This window comes from Coturnix japonica, chromosome 2 (assembly GCF_001577835.2).
Source record: "Coturnix japonica isolate 7356 chromosome 2, Coturnix japonica 2.1, whole genome shotgun sequence".
NCBI classification, from domain to species: Eukaryota; Metazoa; Chordata; class Aves; order Galliformes; family Phasianidae; genus Coturnix; species Coturnix japonica.
This window is the reverse complement of record NC_029517.1, coordinates 14,352-30,186: the sequence shown is the minus strand read 5'-3', so window position 1 is coordinate 30,186 and position 15,835 is coordinate 14,352. Positions and strand designations below refer to the sequence as shown.

At 49.5% G+C, this 15,835-nt stretch overlaps 1 protein-coding gene and 3 long non-coding RNA genes across 5 annotated transcripts in view; 1 reads left to right on the top strand and 3 right to left on the bottom strand.

The window, feature by feature from the left end:
- LOC107308721 (rho GTPase-activating protein 32-like) overlaps positions 1-15,835 on the bottom strand; it is a 31,248-nt gene that overhangs the window by 6,312 nt on the left and 9,101 nt on the right. Inside the window, exon 4 of one of the 2 annotated variants that reach the window (XR_004306262.1) lies at positions 1,241-1,604. The exons of the other annotated variant lie outside the window; for it this stretch is intronic. The gene's annotated coding sequence lies outside the window, so the exon portion shown is untranslated. Of the gene's footprint in view, positions 1-1,240; positions 1,605-15,835 lie in introns of those variants that run through there. 2 annotated transcript variants of the gene reach the window in all.
- LOC116652976 lies at positions 5,715-9,878 on the bottom strand. The gene is made up of 3 exons (XR_004306263.1): positions 9,784-9,878; positions 8,859-9,146; positions 5,715-5,845 (listed from the first exon to the last, which is right to left on the bottom strand). It is a non-coding gene; the product is annotated as an uncharacterized LOC116652976 (long non-coding RNA).
- Positions 9,059-10,128, top strand: LOC107308720. Its single transcript, XR_001552878.2, has 2 exons — positions 9,059-9,161; positions 9,808-10,128. It is a non-coding gene; the product is annotated as an uncharacterized LOC107308720 (long non-coding RNA).
- On the bottom strand, positions 11,156-13,510 carry LOC107308719. Its single transcript, XR_001552877.2, has 5 exons — positions 13,268-13,510; positions 13,057-13,160; positions 12,827-12,886; positions 12,015-12,559; positions 11,156-11,932 (listed from the first exon to the last, which is right to left on the bottom strand). It is a non-coding gene; the product is annotated as an uncharacterized LOC107308719 (long non-coding RNA).

Here is a 15,835-nt window from a genome sequence, read left to right as displayed (position 1 = left end):
GTGAGATCACCTCACACTATCTGCAGTGGTTCCTTGTTGCTTTGCTCGGATGTAATGAGAGCAAAAGCTGCACCGAGGCAGTGGGCAGAGGGCGAGGAGAGGAGAGAGAAAGAGCAGGTCAGTGAGCAGGGCTAAGACAGTCATGGAATAACACACACAGCACAACCGTCCCATCCACTTGCTGCAAGTCATGCTGAGTCTCAGGCTACGTGATGCCTGTCCGCCCAGCAACTTTACGATGCTTCCACAACTGAGCAAAGAAGACGACGGAAGAAGCATGGGACGGGTGCCACCTTTACGGATACCCCCTTTGGAATGTGTGTACCAGGGGAAAATTACGTCTGGTGGTCAAGAGTAAGCAATACGGTGCTGTGAGCTCCAACAGCCACCAGTTCTCAACACCTCACTGCCCACCCATCCATCCCACGCAGGCTCAGCTTACCTACAAGATGCTGCGCACGATGGTGTGAAGAAAAAGGCACTAAAGGCACAAGAACAACAAAGCAACCAACCACTCCGACCACTAGCTCACCCACAAAGGAACACAGAACGCACCGCTCCTCCCCTCATTCCAGCCGCTTATGACATCACCAACGGCCAACAGCCTGGTCCACCATGACCCCCCACAAGGCGGGGAGCCAAGACCACGTGGTCACATCTGATTCCAACACGGCACCACAACATTCCAGAACTCAGTGTGGGCTTGGAATTCTATCCTGGTGTGGCAGCGCAATGGGAGGTGTTAGGGCACAGCTGAAGAGCTGACAGACACCGGACGTTTCCAAAGGAGGGTGCCAGATTAACTCTCAGCATTCTCTTGCAGAGCTCTTTGGGATGCTTCAAACCCATTTTCACTGCCTAGCTCATTTCTAGAAAGTCCAGTTGAGAAATGCTCACTTTGTCTGGGGAACGCCTCTATGCATCATGAATGAAAAATAAAATAAAATGGGCAAGTGACCCTATTAAACTTACCTCTCTGCTCTTGTTTCAGCCAGACACCTAAGATGAGCATTATATGTCCGTGCTCCTGAATGAAGATCCACCCAAGTCTGTGTTCCACTCTGCTCCATCACAGGGTCTAAAAGAAACACAGACAGAGATGATTGCAAGATAATTTGAGCAGACAAATAGGAAGGGTGCACATGAATTCTCTTTAGCAAGAAATACTACTTGAGAATCCACAGACAGTTTTTTGAGAGGTAGTATGAATGATGAATGAAAAGGAAACACATCCTGAACTATTTTCATGAAAATAACCTAGTTAATCCTCTCCCCATCAAAAAGGAAGCCTTATTAGCTGCAGCTCCTAGAACACCTTGCACCACAAACTGCGGCACATATATCTTCTTCCCACAGCACCCTCCCCTCTCTCGTTTGTGTCAGATTCACTGAGGGTTAAATACGTGGATCAGAACAGCCACTCAGTTCTGATGAGGCAGGATCCCACTGCCGGGATGTCCCCCAGTCCCATTCCCTGCTTTTCCCAGCACAGGTGGGGAAAGGAACAGCAACTGACATCACCTACCCAGACTTCTGCAGGGCCTTCCATTCAGTCTCACATCACAGAGAGAAGCAGGAGAGCTCTCGTGGCACAAAGCTCAGGGCTGCAGAAATCAAGGCTGCCTCTACCATGGTGCTTCAAACAACATGTGTAACTGAACATGAGACGTGAAAGACAAGGCTGCATTCGCAACATCAGTGCTCCCTTCAGAGCACATCGCACAGCTGTAGGCACACTGCAGAAGACTCACACAGCACCTGAGAGGTAACAGCTCAGGAAGGAAAACCTTACCCCGTGAACACAGCCACAAGCTACTCTCTTCTTCGTGGCCTTCCTTCACACTGAGCATTTCCCTCAAGAGTGCTGCTCAAGGTGATGCTCTCTGCAGCTGCCGGCCACTTGCACTGCTGGACGCTGCACCCTCAGCTCATTCTGCTTGAAGCAAAGCCTGCTGGCTTCACTCCAAAGCACAGGCACAGGCCACAGCCTGATCCACCTGCTTTGTCTGAAAGGCTTCTAAGGCTGCTCTCATGGGATCCCTTCTGCTGCTCGTTCTCTCTGGGCAGGAAGCTCTACTCTCACAGCAACAGCCAAGAGCTGGAAGGCTGGAAACACCTCCAATCCCCACGAATGATTCTGTCTACAAACACAACAGCTGCCTGCTCTTCAGCAGGGGGATGCTCACTCAGAAAAGTGCTCACACAGCAGATACCTTTTCCATACTCTCAGAGCTGTCACAACAGTGTGCAGCCCTTGGCACTGCATTTCCAACCGCAGCCTAAACAGTACCCTAACTCTATAAACCCTACACTAAATCATATTCCTGAGTACTACATCCTAACGGCTCTTAAACACAACCAGGGATGGCAATTCAATCACCTCCCTGTGGAGCCTATTCCTGTACCAAACTACCCTTTCTGTAAAGAAGTCCTTCCTAATATCCAACCTAAACTTGCCCTGGTGCAACTTGAGGCCATTTCCCCTCGTCCTGTCACTTGTCACTAGTGAGAAGAGAGCTGCCCCACTCTCACTGTAAGAACCTTTCAGGTACTGGAAGAGGGCGATAAGGTCTCCCCTCAGCCTGCTTTTCCCCAGACTAAACAACCCCAGCTTCCTCAGCTTCTCCTCATAGGGCTGATTCTCCAAGTTTTTCATGAGCCTCGTTGCCCTTCTCTGGACCTGCTCCAGTAACTCCATGTCTTTCCTGTGCTCAGGTCCCCAAAACTGAACCCAGTACTTGAGGTGAGGCTTCACCAATGCCGAATACAGGGGCAGGATGACTTCCCTAGTCCTGCTCACCATACCATCCCTGGCAGTGGCAGGGCCCTTCCTTGCAGCACTCTGGTAGTTCAAATTCAACTTACACAGAAATCCTAGCAGATGTTCTCATTGAGAACTGCACCTAACATTCTTCCTTCTAGAAGAAAACAGGCCCAACATATGGTTGTAACAATGCCTGCATCAAAAAGAAGCAGAGATGGCATGGCAGGACAGACGTACTCAGAGTGCATGTTAGAAGCCATTCAAGAACCTAGTCGTTCTAGCTGCAGGTCCACCGACTTCTGTTAAAAGTTGAACAGTCCCCAGAACACCTGTTTCCATCAACTGGCACTGTCCAAAACTGCCAGCCTTCCTGCAGTCACCTGGCCCAAACATCCCTTTTGCTTTACGCTTGATTCCTGCAAGAGATCATAGAAAGGGATCTCAGCGCTGGCACAGCTGAAACAAAAAGGGTGTGCGAGTTTCCTGATAGCACTCAGTGTGAACAAATCTACCACTGAGCAACACCGTGAGCCCCCACTCACCTCAGCAGAGGTCAACCTGCAACCCCAGACTTCTACCCATCCACGTGCACACACACACCTGTGCTCCACCCTGCCTGCTTTGCAAACCCACGTGCATGCACCGCAACGTGTGTCCTCATTTCCATTCACAGATGTGTGCAAACCATCCCTGGGAACATGTACGAGCCAACACCTACCAGAAAACATCCCTTTGTGTGCACCTGTGTGCCACCCAGCCCCTCAGCACACCCCTGTGCAAGCACACATTTGTGCCACCGTGTCCACGCACCCCCCGTGTGCTCACACACACTCATGCATCCACATCCCTTGGTGGAGCCTCCTTGTCAGCAGGGGGATGCCCACCCAGCAAAGCACTCACCCAGCAGATGCCATTTCCTTACTCTCACAACTGCCACAACTGTGTGCAGCCCTTGGCACTGCATTTCCAATCCAAGCTCAAACAACTAAACAATTCCTTCTGAGTTAATACTTAGATCCCCAGTTTGGGCTGGAGCTCAACAGGTCAACACATCAGAAATAACACAATGTGCAACTGGAAGACGTGTCTCAAAGCCCAGAAAATCCAACTCTTGACCTCGGCACAACTCACCGACCAACAGCCAGGCCTTGACAACTTGGCTGATCTGAGCATGTGGGAGGGGCCACACATCGGACCACAGGTGTCCATTTCCACTGCAGCTCCCTGTAGAGAACAGCACCAATCAGCAGGCGTGAATCAATTCATTCATAGGCTTCGCAATGTGTCTATTTCTTTATTAAAAAAAACCCACATCGATTCCTAATCAAAAAAGGGAGGAGTTAATATGGACCAAAGAAGTTTCTGTTCCTACACCTCATCCTCTCACCCCAACTTTCCTTCCTTCATCCCCAACTCCTGGATGATGCCCACAAGCTTAATGGCAGGTCTCAAACCCATAGGACTCCGTTCACAATACTCTATCAAGAACAAGCACTAAGAACGAGAGCAAAGTGCACCGGATTCAACCTGGCCTGCTCCCACCCTCAGTCCCGCCAGGGATGCAGACTCATCCTCAAAGCCAGGCTGGACATCAACACATGTATCATTCTTCAAGCACCCCATCCCAGCAGCAAGGGATCAAAGTGCTGGGACAGCAGAAACAAAAATGCTGTGAGAGTTTCCTGTTGGCACTGAACATGAACAAATCTACCGCTGAGCAACAGGATGTGAGACAAACAGCAGAAAACAACCAACCTGCAGAACTAACTCGTTTGGGGTTGGCCCAGATGTTTGCATGCTCCCTTTCCATGGCCCAGGCCAAGCTTGATGCTTGAAGCTCCTCATTTGCACAGGGGGAGAACGCTGCAGATGGGATGTGGTGGCTATGCACACCATGCCTTTCTCTTGCTTTTCCTCTCTCCATCTTCCATTAGCAAACAGCATCTCAAAGTTTTCCTTCCTGAAAAAATCACTGGTTAAATAAGAACTGGCAAGCTTGCTTTTAAAACTGCCTTGTTTATACAGCTTGATGCTTTAAAGCAGAAGCTCACCTAGCAATGACCTACGTCAGACAAGCTCAACATGCAGGGAAAAGTTATTTCTCTCTGTCGGCAGGCTTTGCACACATTTGCAGGTGCAACAGTCTGCCCAGTTCTCAGCACAACTTTACTAATCACAGAAATCCAGTTGATGCCCGCCACCTTTTTCTTAAACACTGTCCTGCTGCAAGAAGCAATGATGCAAGTACAGAATCACAGAATTGGAGCTGGAAGGGACTGCTAGAGATCATTCCCCTGCTGGCCACGCTCCTTTCAATGCACCCCATGATCCCACTGTCCTTTTTGGCTGCCACGGCACACTGCTGCCTCATGGCCAACCTGTCACCCACTGGGACACCCAGGCCCTACTCTGCAGAGCTCCTCTCCAGCAGCTCACAACCCAGCCTCCACTGATACTTGCAGTTATTCCTTCCCAGATGGAAGACTCTACACTTGCTCTTGCAAAACCCCATTGGTTTCTTGTTGGCCCAGCTCTCCAACCTGCCCACGTCTTGCTGAAAGGCAGCTCAGCATTCCGGTGTGACAGCCACTGCTCCCAGCTTTGACTCATTGGCATATTTACCGAGGGTGGACACTAACCCCTCATCAAGGTCGCTGACAAACTCATTGAACAAGACCAGACCCAGCACCGACCCCCAGAGAGCACCACCACTCACAGCTCTCTAGCCGCACTCTGCACCACCGATCACCACCCTCTGAGCTTGGCCAATCAGCCTGCTCTGAGCCCACCTCACCGGCCACTCATCTATCCCACACTTTCTCAGCTTCATTACCAGGATGTCATGGGAGACTGTATCAAAAGCCTTGCTGAAGTCAAGGTAGACGACATCCACTGCTCTCCCACCATCTGCCCAGCTGCTGATGCCATCATAGAAGGCTAACAGGTTGGTCAAGTACAATTTGCTCTTGGTCAATCCATGCTGACTATTCCTGAAGATTCTTCCTCTTCTCCAGTTGCCTTGAGATGCCATCTAGAACAAGCTGTTCCAGCACCTTTCTGCGCTTCTTTATACCACAAAAGCTAGGAAAGAAGAAAATATTTCCACAGTAGGCATATACTTCAACGAGGCTCCAGACAAATGGAGACAGAGGAAAGCACTGGCAAGCCAAAGCAGGTCAAAATGTCCCACACAGCGTTAGCTACGGAGACGATAAATCATGCCCCCCAGATTGCTTGCACTACAACACCCATTCTGAAATAATAGAAGCTACCGAGATACCAGTTTATTACAACCCAGAAGTCCTTTAGATCGTGCACTCCCTGGTGTAGTGACACTGGGGGATCAGAATCCATTGAGAAAAGAACCAGGCCTGCTAAGCTCCTTCCCACACTCCCAAGGAAAACAAACCAACTGCACCGCTGCCAGCACAACCCCACAGCACACAGCAGGGAACACAAACAGCTACCCAGTGCTCCCCTTCACTCCCAGCCTAACTACAAGTCCACAGGAGGATTCAGTGGGAAATCAATACAAAACACATGTGAGTGCACACAGGACTGCATAAAGCGAGGATGGAACTGCACACGCATGTGTGTGTGCACAGGGCTGCACGAGTGTCTGCGAGCACATCCCCCTATTGTCCACCCTATAGACTCATATCCCCCCGTATCAGAGAATCGTAGAATGGCCCGGGTTGCAAAGAACCGCAGCCATCACCTAGTTTCAACACCCCTGCTATGTGCAGGGATGCCAACCACCAGCCCAGGTTGCCCAGAGCCCATCCAACCTGGCCTTGAATGCCTGCAGGCCTTGATGGGGCATCCACAGCCTCCTTGGGCAACCTGTTCCAGTGTGTCACCACCCTCTGAGCAAAAAACATCTACCTAAGATCCAACCTATACCTCCCCAGTCTCAGTTTTAAACCATTCCCCCTTGTCCTATCATTATCCACCCTCATAAACAGCCATTCCCCCTCCTGTTTATACGCTCCCTTCAAGTACTCAAAGGCCACAATGAGGTCTCCCCACAGCCTTCCATTCTCCAGGCTAAACAAGCCCAGATCCCTCCACCTTTCCTCATAGGAGAGCTGCTCCAGCCCTCTGATCATCACAGTGGCCCTCCTCTGGACCCCCCCCAACAGCTCCACATCCTTCCCAGGCCTGGACACAGTGCTGCAAATATGGCCTCACAAGAGCTGAGCAGGAGTGGACAATCACCTCCCTCTCCTGCTGGCCACCCCTTTTTCAGTGCAGCCCAGAACACACATGGATCTATCTTTTCCATACGGATATTCCCATCTGTGTACATATATATACCACACCTACACCCCCACAATCTGCTACAACTCCATATTCCTCCCCATATTTGCCCCCGACAGCCCCCAGTAGCCCCATATCACCCTAAGGCCCCCACAACCCTCTATCTCTCCATACACCACCCCTTAAAGCCCCATACCTGCCCATATCCTCCAATAGCTCCCCACAACCCCTACACACCCTCAGAGCCCCCTAGAGCCCCTAGTCCTCCTATTGCCCACCACAGCCCCATATGCCCACTAGAGTCCCCCTCAACTCTCTTTACAGCCCCTGCACAGCTCTATATAACAGTCTTATAGAACTACCTATATTCCCCCCACAGCCCCCTGCTTTCCTATATCCCCCAGTGGCCCCCCACATGCCTCTACAGATGGAAAACTCCAAGAGAAGCAATCTCCACACAGAGATCTTTTCCCAGTGGCACTCAGCCCTTCAGTGGGGTCTAAGAGAGCTGCAGCCAGACTCAAACACAACTGCTCACACAGCTCAGCTGCCTTCACCTGTGCTCCTGACGCTGACACATTGCTTGCCTCAGGTGGTCAATCAGAGGTTCAGTCCGTGATCCAAACGTTCCCATGCATCCCCATATCCCCCTATGGCTCACTACAGCCCCACATCCCCCTATGGCTCCTTACAGCCCCACATCTCCCTATGGCTACTGACAGCTCCATATCTCCCTCTGGCCCCCCCACAGCCCCACATCCCCCTCTGCCCCCCCACAGCCCCACACCCCCCTGTCCTCCCCGCACTCCCCATCAGCCCATCCCACCTCAGTGCTGCCTCTGGGTGTTGAAAGGGCCCGGGGGCACTGGGAGCAGTGCTGGGCTGGGGGGGCACAGCCTGGACGCTGGCAGTAGTGCTGTGGCCGTGTGGGACCCAAGTCCTCGATCCATCCCAAGGCCACGGCCCTTCGCACAGCCACATCCCCCATCCCAGTCCTACACTCCACATCCCAACCGCCCTTGCCACGGGGGAGGGCAGGGCAGTGTGCTCGGAGCTGCGCAGGGCTCCTCTCCCCGTCCCAGTGCCGTTGTGCCGCACTCCTCCGGCGGAGCTGTCCTCAGCACTCGCTCCCGTTGTGCCGCGGTTTCCGTCCCGCTGCAGCTCGCACAGCTCCGGCTGTCGCTCCGCTCAATGATGGCAAGGCTGGAGCTGGAGGTTTGGGTTTAACTTGGAAGTGCTGATGGCACGGACACGTTTATGGTACATCACAGAGATGGAGGTGTCTGCATTGTTAGTCACATATTGCCATTGCCATGCTGAACAGATACACGCAAGTACTCGTATGCTATCATGAGGAATTCAGTAGGTTACATTTAATTTAGAAGCATGATGCAATCAAAAGCTCGCTTAAATAAAAGCATACCCTTTTCTTTCACTCAAAATAATAGCCCAGAAAAAAATAAAAACAAAACAAAACTCTCATCATAATTGTTAAAGAAATTATCTACTAAATCTCGATGGAGAGTGGAGACACATGCTAGTTTTAGGAACACAGCACTTATCTCATTATCTGAATGCATCTCAAGGCATGCTCCTTGTGAAACTGTGAGAACTTCTATCATTAACAGACGTGTACCATGCCCTGATATATGGTTAAACCGCTTGCAGTGCACTGTCAGATGTACAGGATGGCAGCTGTATGTGCTGTGACCAAATAAACCCCACACTGAAACCTTTCAGAATTTTAGGACCTACAAGTACTGCATTCATATTAAAAGTAAAAAATTCCTAAGCTACACATGTTCTAGGTTTCCATTTGTTAGATACAACATACCTTTGGAAGTAGGCGCCTAAAAAGATATGCCTTCTACTTGCTTCTCTGTCTGGCTCTTCGAAAAGAAGGCCTTTGGAGCAGGAAATGCAAAGGGCAGCTCATTTCTTAACACTGACTCTGCATCAACATTCTCTGTGTTTGCACGCTTCTTAGATGCCACTTTTCTTGTCACTGGAGTTGACAGTGTGAATTCCATATCACCCAGTTGAGTATCATGCCTCGAATGGTGCCAGAGACGGAACAAAAGGTTTTCTGATCACAGCCGGAGAAGTTACTGTCAAAGAAATTCTAACAGCTGAGAAGGTCAGACACAATGCTTATAAAAATATCATACATTATTTGGCTATTGAACAAAACAGTTGAAAACTCTGATTCTCTCCTAGAATAAGTTCGTTTCTTATAGACTGTCAAACACCATTTTTTTATTTGTTCATCTCAATTCTCCATTGAGGATTAACCCTCACCAGCTTATCTAAACATAAATATGAATTATCACTTGGTTTAGTTAAAAATTTGAATAATATCACAGTGGATTTTGTTGTCCAACACAGTAAGATTGAATTTCTTTCGGTACCTTTCAACCTCTGCCTACCTCCAGCCTAACTCCAGAATCTTATTAACTGTGCCTTATCGCTTCCCATTGTGTTTTAAAATCCTCACTGACTCCTTTACTTGTTCCCTTGCTTGCTGTTTCTGTGCAAACCAAACACTGGAGTTAGGTTTCTCATCAAACCAACCATGTCCTACAGGCAGAAGGCACCAAAATTTATGCTTAACATACTTCTTTGCTCTATCTTTATCTTCCTTTGGTCAAGGTCCACTAGATACTTAAATATGGAGTAAGCACTAGATACAATGAGAAGCAGATTTCTAGATTAAGAGCTGTATTTTTTCTGTAAGAAACTAGCTGTACATCTTCACACACCTGCTTTGTTTTCTGAGTATTTAGATCGAGTGGAGATTCTTCAAACACTGAAGCTACATCAGAAAATTCCATGGATCCAAACGCATCTGGCACATGGCTGCAGTCTGGCACATCTTCATATGTCAGAGCCTTTTCAGACTGAAAAGAAATGTTCCACCGAGATTCTTTTGCAGAATTAGAAGGAAGATTTCATCAGAAGATTTCACCACTAAAGTCTAAATAAGATTGGTTTGCAAGTTCCAAACTATGGCTAACAGCTAATGGAAGTCCACAGGCCAGCAGCAACAACTTTTATATTATGTTCTTAATATTCTAATTGTTGATATGACGTTCATATAAAGAGCAGAAGGGAAATTACTCTTAGAGCTCAAGTCATCTTTCACAGCCTGCGTCAACAAGAGCAGCACCTCATAGCCTTTGGTTTCAAGACCTGGACCACAAGCTAGCTAATGATTTTACACAGAATTCCAGAGTTCAAGTCATTGTTTATGTTAGGGCTGCAATTCTACTGAAAGCCTTCCAGTTCATCACACTTCATTATCAATGGCACCACAGATACCTCCATGTTACATATGTGATCACAAGCAACCTGGCAATTTCAGACAATTCCCAAAGCACTCCACGTGCACTTGGCTACTAAAGTACAGAAAAAGGAATGAACATCAGAAATTGCTGCAGTCAAAACCATCTAAGAATCCAAGTCTCCAGGAAACAAGGAAAGCAAATCCTCTCCAGGACCATCTTCTAAAAGGAAACAGATCAGAAAGGTGAGTTCTTCCCCCCTTTGACCACCCACTCATGTAACGTCCATGTCATTTCTAAGTATGCTGCCCAGACCAAGACTGAGGATGCTTCAGAAGAAGACCTTCCCTGCTAAGCCAAACAGAACAAGTAAGGTACCAAAATATGTAGAGCCAAACGAGGAAAGGTGCTCTAAGAAGGTAAGCATCACAAGAGATGAACAGGAATGCTTACACAATCCAAACAATGCACAATTTCTGTTCCACAAGCTGCCAAGAGGAATGTGTGCAGTACTCACAGCGCACCATGTACACTGCTTACTGCAGTCATACTGCTTCGTAGGACCAGCCCAATATCACGGGTTACCTAGGTTTACCTGTGCCCGTGACAGGGGCCACCGCCCCAGAAATGAAGGGAAAGAAGGGAATGGACAAAAACAGTGGCAGCAATCTAAGGAGGAAACTTATTTTACTAAATATGATATTGGAATATAAGATAACACAATATAGTACAATATAATTGAGGCTAATAAATCAAACAAGAGAGAGAGAGAGAGAGAGAGAGAGAAAGGGAGAGAGAAAATCCCCCAAAACCAGGAGGCCTACTGTTAACTCTAGGCAATAGGGCTGGAGCACAGAGACGACAGAGCTGGCACGCAGAGAGCGAGAGAAGAAGAGAGCGTTCCAGCCTTGGAGCAAGATTATATATGTCCTCCTCTGGTGATTCATCTCTGGCCGTGACATCCTCTGGGATATGTAGTTCTCCTCCAAGAGCTGAATACTCGGGACGCTGCCATTCCACGGAACTGGAGCATGAACCTTCCACACTTCCACATACCCTCAATCACACTTCCACATACCCTCAGTTACACTTCCACATACCCTCAATTACACTTTCACATACCCTCAGTTACACTTTCTTATACCATCAGAACAGTCTGATTCAAACACCTTTAATACCATAGAACTTTCCCTTAGCAATCCGTATCGTTCAGTTATAAACATAAAGTTACTTTCTCTTTAACCCTTTTTCCTTTGTACATGATTCCACTATTTATACCCTCAATTAATGATTCATACTGCATGTGATGTTATGATGTGGAATATGGACAGCAACAGCACAAAACCATGACACAGTGTTACCGACCCAACAGGCTCCGACCTTAGAGCCGCTCAGGGCTTTGCTAGCAGATCTCAGCAAGGAGGCTCCCACCTCCGTCTTCGGCACTCCATGGGAAGATTGTCGGGGTCACTGAGCTGCAGCAATACAACAGGGCTGGCAAAAATGTTCTTGGTTGGTGTGAGAGAACCTGAGCTGGGGCTCATCCAAGGAGATTCAGCGATCACAGCTTCTAGTCCTGCACTTCACACATAGCTCCAGGCAACAGCAAATTAACTGTCCCTAAACACTGCAAAAAGAGGATGGATCCAATTGGATGGCCCCTGAGATAGACAAAACTCACCACCTAACACAAAACACAGTCCTTTCACCTGCTGGTCAGCAAACAACAGAGCACAACACACACCAGCATCCAGGACTCGTGCAAAAAAAGGAGAAAAAGAAAAAAAGAAAAGAAATTGCTAGATGGTGTTTCTCAGAAGCACAGAAGCACAAGCCAACTAGAAGATAGCTGCAATTATTCTTGAAAACAATGTCCTTTGTTATCTTGATGTGGCCAGTGTTGAGCGAAGCAAACAAAGTCAGCCCGATTTTCTTACATTCAGATTAATCTGCAAGGCACAAAGTAATAAAGGAATGATTTTTATTAACAAACTGAGTGATAGCAGTTGTCAGAAGAATGAATGTGTCACACACAGAGGTAAACCCCACAGCAAAACTAGATGTAACGTTTCCTATCTGTGCTTCATCCTCACAGGAAAAGCCCATCAGAAGGCTATGCAAAACCAGCGGAAAAGTGCTGGGAGCCTTCTCCGTGCTGGTGCCGCCTTCTGCCTTTGGTGTCTCAGCTTCTGGATGATCTCAGATGCCACAGAACAGACTGCCAGATGGGGGTCATCTTCCAAAGGCTGAAGGGCTGCAACAGAAGGAAACAGAGCAGAGATGGGACCCCCAGTCTACAGAGAGCCACCAGCTTCCCCTCTGGGCCTTGCCAGCCCCACTCCTTGCTTTTCCTGGCCAGGAGGAGCACGGGAGACTGACGGGTCAGCTGGAAGACACTGCTCAGCATTGCCAGGAATGCTCCTCTGTCCCTGCAGCATTTCCTTGCAGCAGGGCAAAGAACAGCTGCATGTTGCCCAGCTCTGCCCCCAGCCCCAACACATACAGCACTGCCCTCACTCACCACTGCAGAGTTCATTCAGCATCTCCTCACTCTGCTCCCTGGCGTGCTTCCCAATCAGCCCTAGGGAAAGAGCTCTGTCAGACACCCACTCCTCCATATGACACCCGAGGGGGGACCTGAGCAAGGCACCCACTGGGGCTACCGGCATGGGCAGGCTGTACCTGGGGGCTTCAGGGCTGTGCCTTCCTGCCAGGGCAGGGCCCAAAGAGGGACGCAGGGGTTGGGCTCACCAATGAATCTGACAGCCTCGCATCGCAAGGAGGCCTGAGAATCCTCCAGGTATGGCAGGCTCTGCTGCAGGTTAGCATTCCACTCCCATTCGTTCCTGCTGCAGCTGAAGAAGAGCACAAGAGCAGGGCTTGCAGAGCGACCCACAGCTGCTGCTGCAACCCCTTCCAGCACCTTTCCCAGCAAAAAGTTGGGGCTGTGAGATGTCCTCACCAAACACTTCATGATCCCCGCTGAGTTCTTCTGCTGGGCCTGGTGCTCGAGCTCCTTCCACTTCAGGAACTTTGCACAGGACACAAGGGCTTCCCCAGATGCCTGCAGAACAACAGATGCAGGGACATGGCACCACACACACAGACACACTTCCCAGTGTCTGAATGCTTGCTGAACTTGCTCTCAATTGCAGATCACTGCTGAGTTGTCAGCACAGCCACGCCTGCACACTGCTCAGCTTCTGAATTCCTACTCTGTGCTAACGCTCAGGGTCTCATCACTCAATGTGAAAGAGCAGAGGGAGCAGGCCCTGCACAGAGTCTTCTTCATGCTTCCCTTCGAGACCACAGCACAAGCGTCCATCACATCCGTGAAAGGCGGATGGAACTCTTCTAGCACCACATGCATGCCTGAGGGAGAACAGGAGGACCTCAGACCGTCAGCAATCTCCCCAGAAGTCCCTGCACTCAGGACATAGTCTGATAAGGGCCTGCAAGAGCCACAAGACATGTCATTCCTCTGAAGCCCATGAGAATGAAGAAAAGGAGAAGACCCTTCAACACCCAAACCCTGAAGAAGCTCAACGCTCCAACTAACAGATTTAACGTGAATTAAAAAGAGGCAGGATCTTCTCAGCCAGCTCCAGAGCAAAGGAACTGGCGTGCCTCTTGCCCAGATGGTGAATTGAATTCCTGAAGATATTCAGCACCTTCACAGTATTGGGGGAAGAAATGGGTGTGTTGGCAAACTGCAGGATCTCCATGACGACTGGAAGCAGGGCCCGGATTTCTCTTGCCTGTACAAAACACACAATTTCCTTCCCATCAGGAGGACAGCGGCCAAGGCACAGTGTTGCCCATTGCCCCAGCGCCAGGCTGTCAACATGAGGGCTACGTTTGACAAGGTCCTGCTCACCGTCTCAGGTCTCTCAGACAGCAGCACGAGGCGTCTGAGCACCAGCCAGAGCACTGGCAGGCTTTCCACATTCAGAAGCTTCTGGAGCAGTGCTGGCTTACACAGCTCCTTCACCAGCTCTTTCAGTGCGGAGGCATCACCGTTGAAACGAACACAGCAGTGAGAGGCAGGCAGAGGCGAGCAGGACATCCATTCTTAGGGCACATATATCTTCTTCCCACCAAAGCAACCGCTCCCCTCTCTCTGTTAGTGTCAGATTCAGCTTCAGGTTAAAAATACGTTGATCAGAGCAGCACATTCACTTCTGCTCGAGGCATCGATCCCACTGTCCGGGAGTCCCCCAGCGCCATTCCCTGCTTTTTCTGCCCGCCACAGGTGGGGAAACGGAACAATGCAACGTGGACAAATCACCTACTTGCAGACTTCTGTCAGGGGCCTTCCGCCATTCAGTCTCACATCTACAGAGAGCAGCAGGAGAGCTCTTTGTGGCACAAAGTCTCAGCGGCTGCAAGAAATCAAGGCTGCCTCTACGATGGTGCTCGTCAATTCAAACAACGTTAGAACTGATGGACATGAGACATGAAAGACAAGGCTGCATGTGCAACATCAGTGCTCCCTGCAGAGCACATCACTACAGGCTTGTAGGGCAGCACTGCACGAAGACTCACACAGCACCTGAGAGTCACAGCTGCAGGAAAGGAAAACCTTACCAGGACTTATCGCCGTAACACAGCCACAAGCTAGCCTCTCTTCTTCGTGGCCTTCCTATCAGCACTGAGCATTTCCCTCCAAGAGTGCTGCTCAAGGTGATCGCTGTCTTCCCAGCTGTTGGCCACTTGCACTGCCTGGCCGCTGCAACCCACACGGCCTACATTTTGCTTGAAGTAAAGCCCTGCTGGCTTAAACTTCCAAAGAAACAGGCCAGCAGGGCCACAGGCCTGAAATTCTCCACTGCTTTGTCTGAAAGGCTTGCTAAGGCTGCTTCTCATGGGATCTTCTCCTTCTGTGGGGGGGCTTCTTTTTTTTTTCGTTCTTTTTTTTTTTCCTCTGGGCAGGAAGCTCTACTCTCACCAGCAACAGCCAAGGAGCCCAAGAAGGCTAGGAAATCGCCTCCAATCCACACGGATGATTCTGTTCTACAAACAGAATGCCTGCTCTTCAGGGGCAGGGGGATGCCTCACACCAGCAAAGCGGCTCGGCCCCAGCAGATACCTTTTTCCTATACTCTCTAGAGCTGTCACAGTGACAGTGTCGCAGCCCTTGGCATTGGCATTTCTCAATTCAAGGTAAATTAATACGATACTAAGCTACTAACTTCTGTGGTTCATGACTTACAACTCGCCAGCTGGGGTTGGAGCTTCGAGAACTCAACACAACAGAATGATGACAGACGAGGTGGCAACTGGAACGATGTGTCTCCAAGGCACACATAAAGCTAACTCACCCACCAAGAACCAGGTCTTCTGCTCATTTTGGCTGATCAAAGGCATGCGGAGAGGGCCGACATCGGACCACGAGTGGTCCATGTTCCACTGCAGCTCCATCTAGAGAAGACACCAATCAACCAGGCTGAGAAATCGAATTCATTCACAGCCGGCTACATGTTAGTCTGTTGCTTGACATCAATGACAAATCCCAGCATCGATTCCCCCC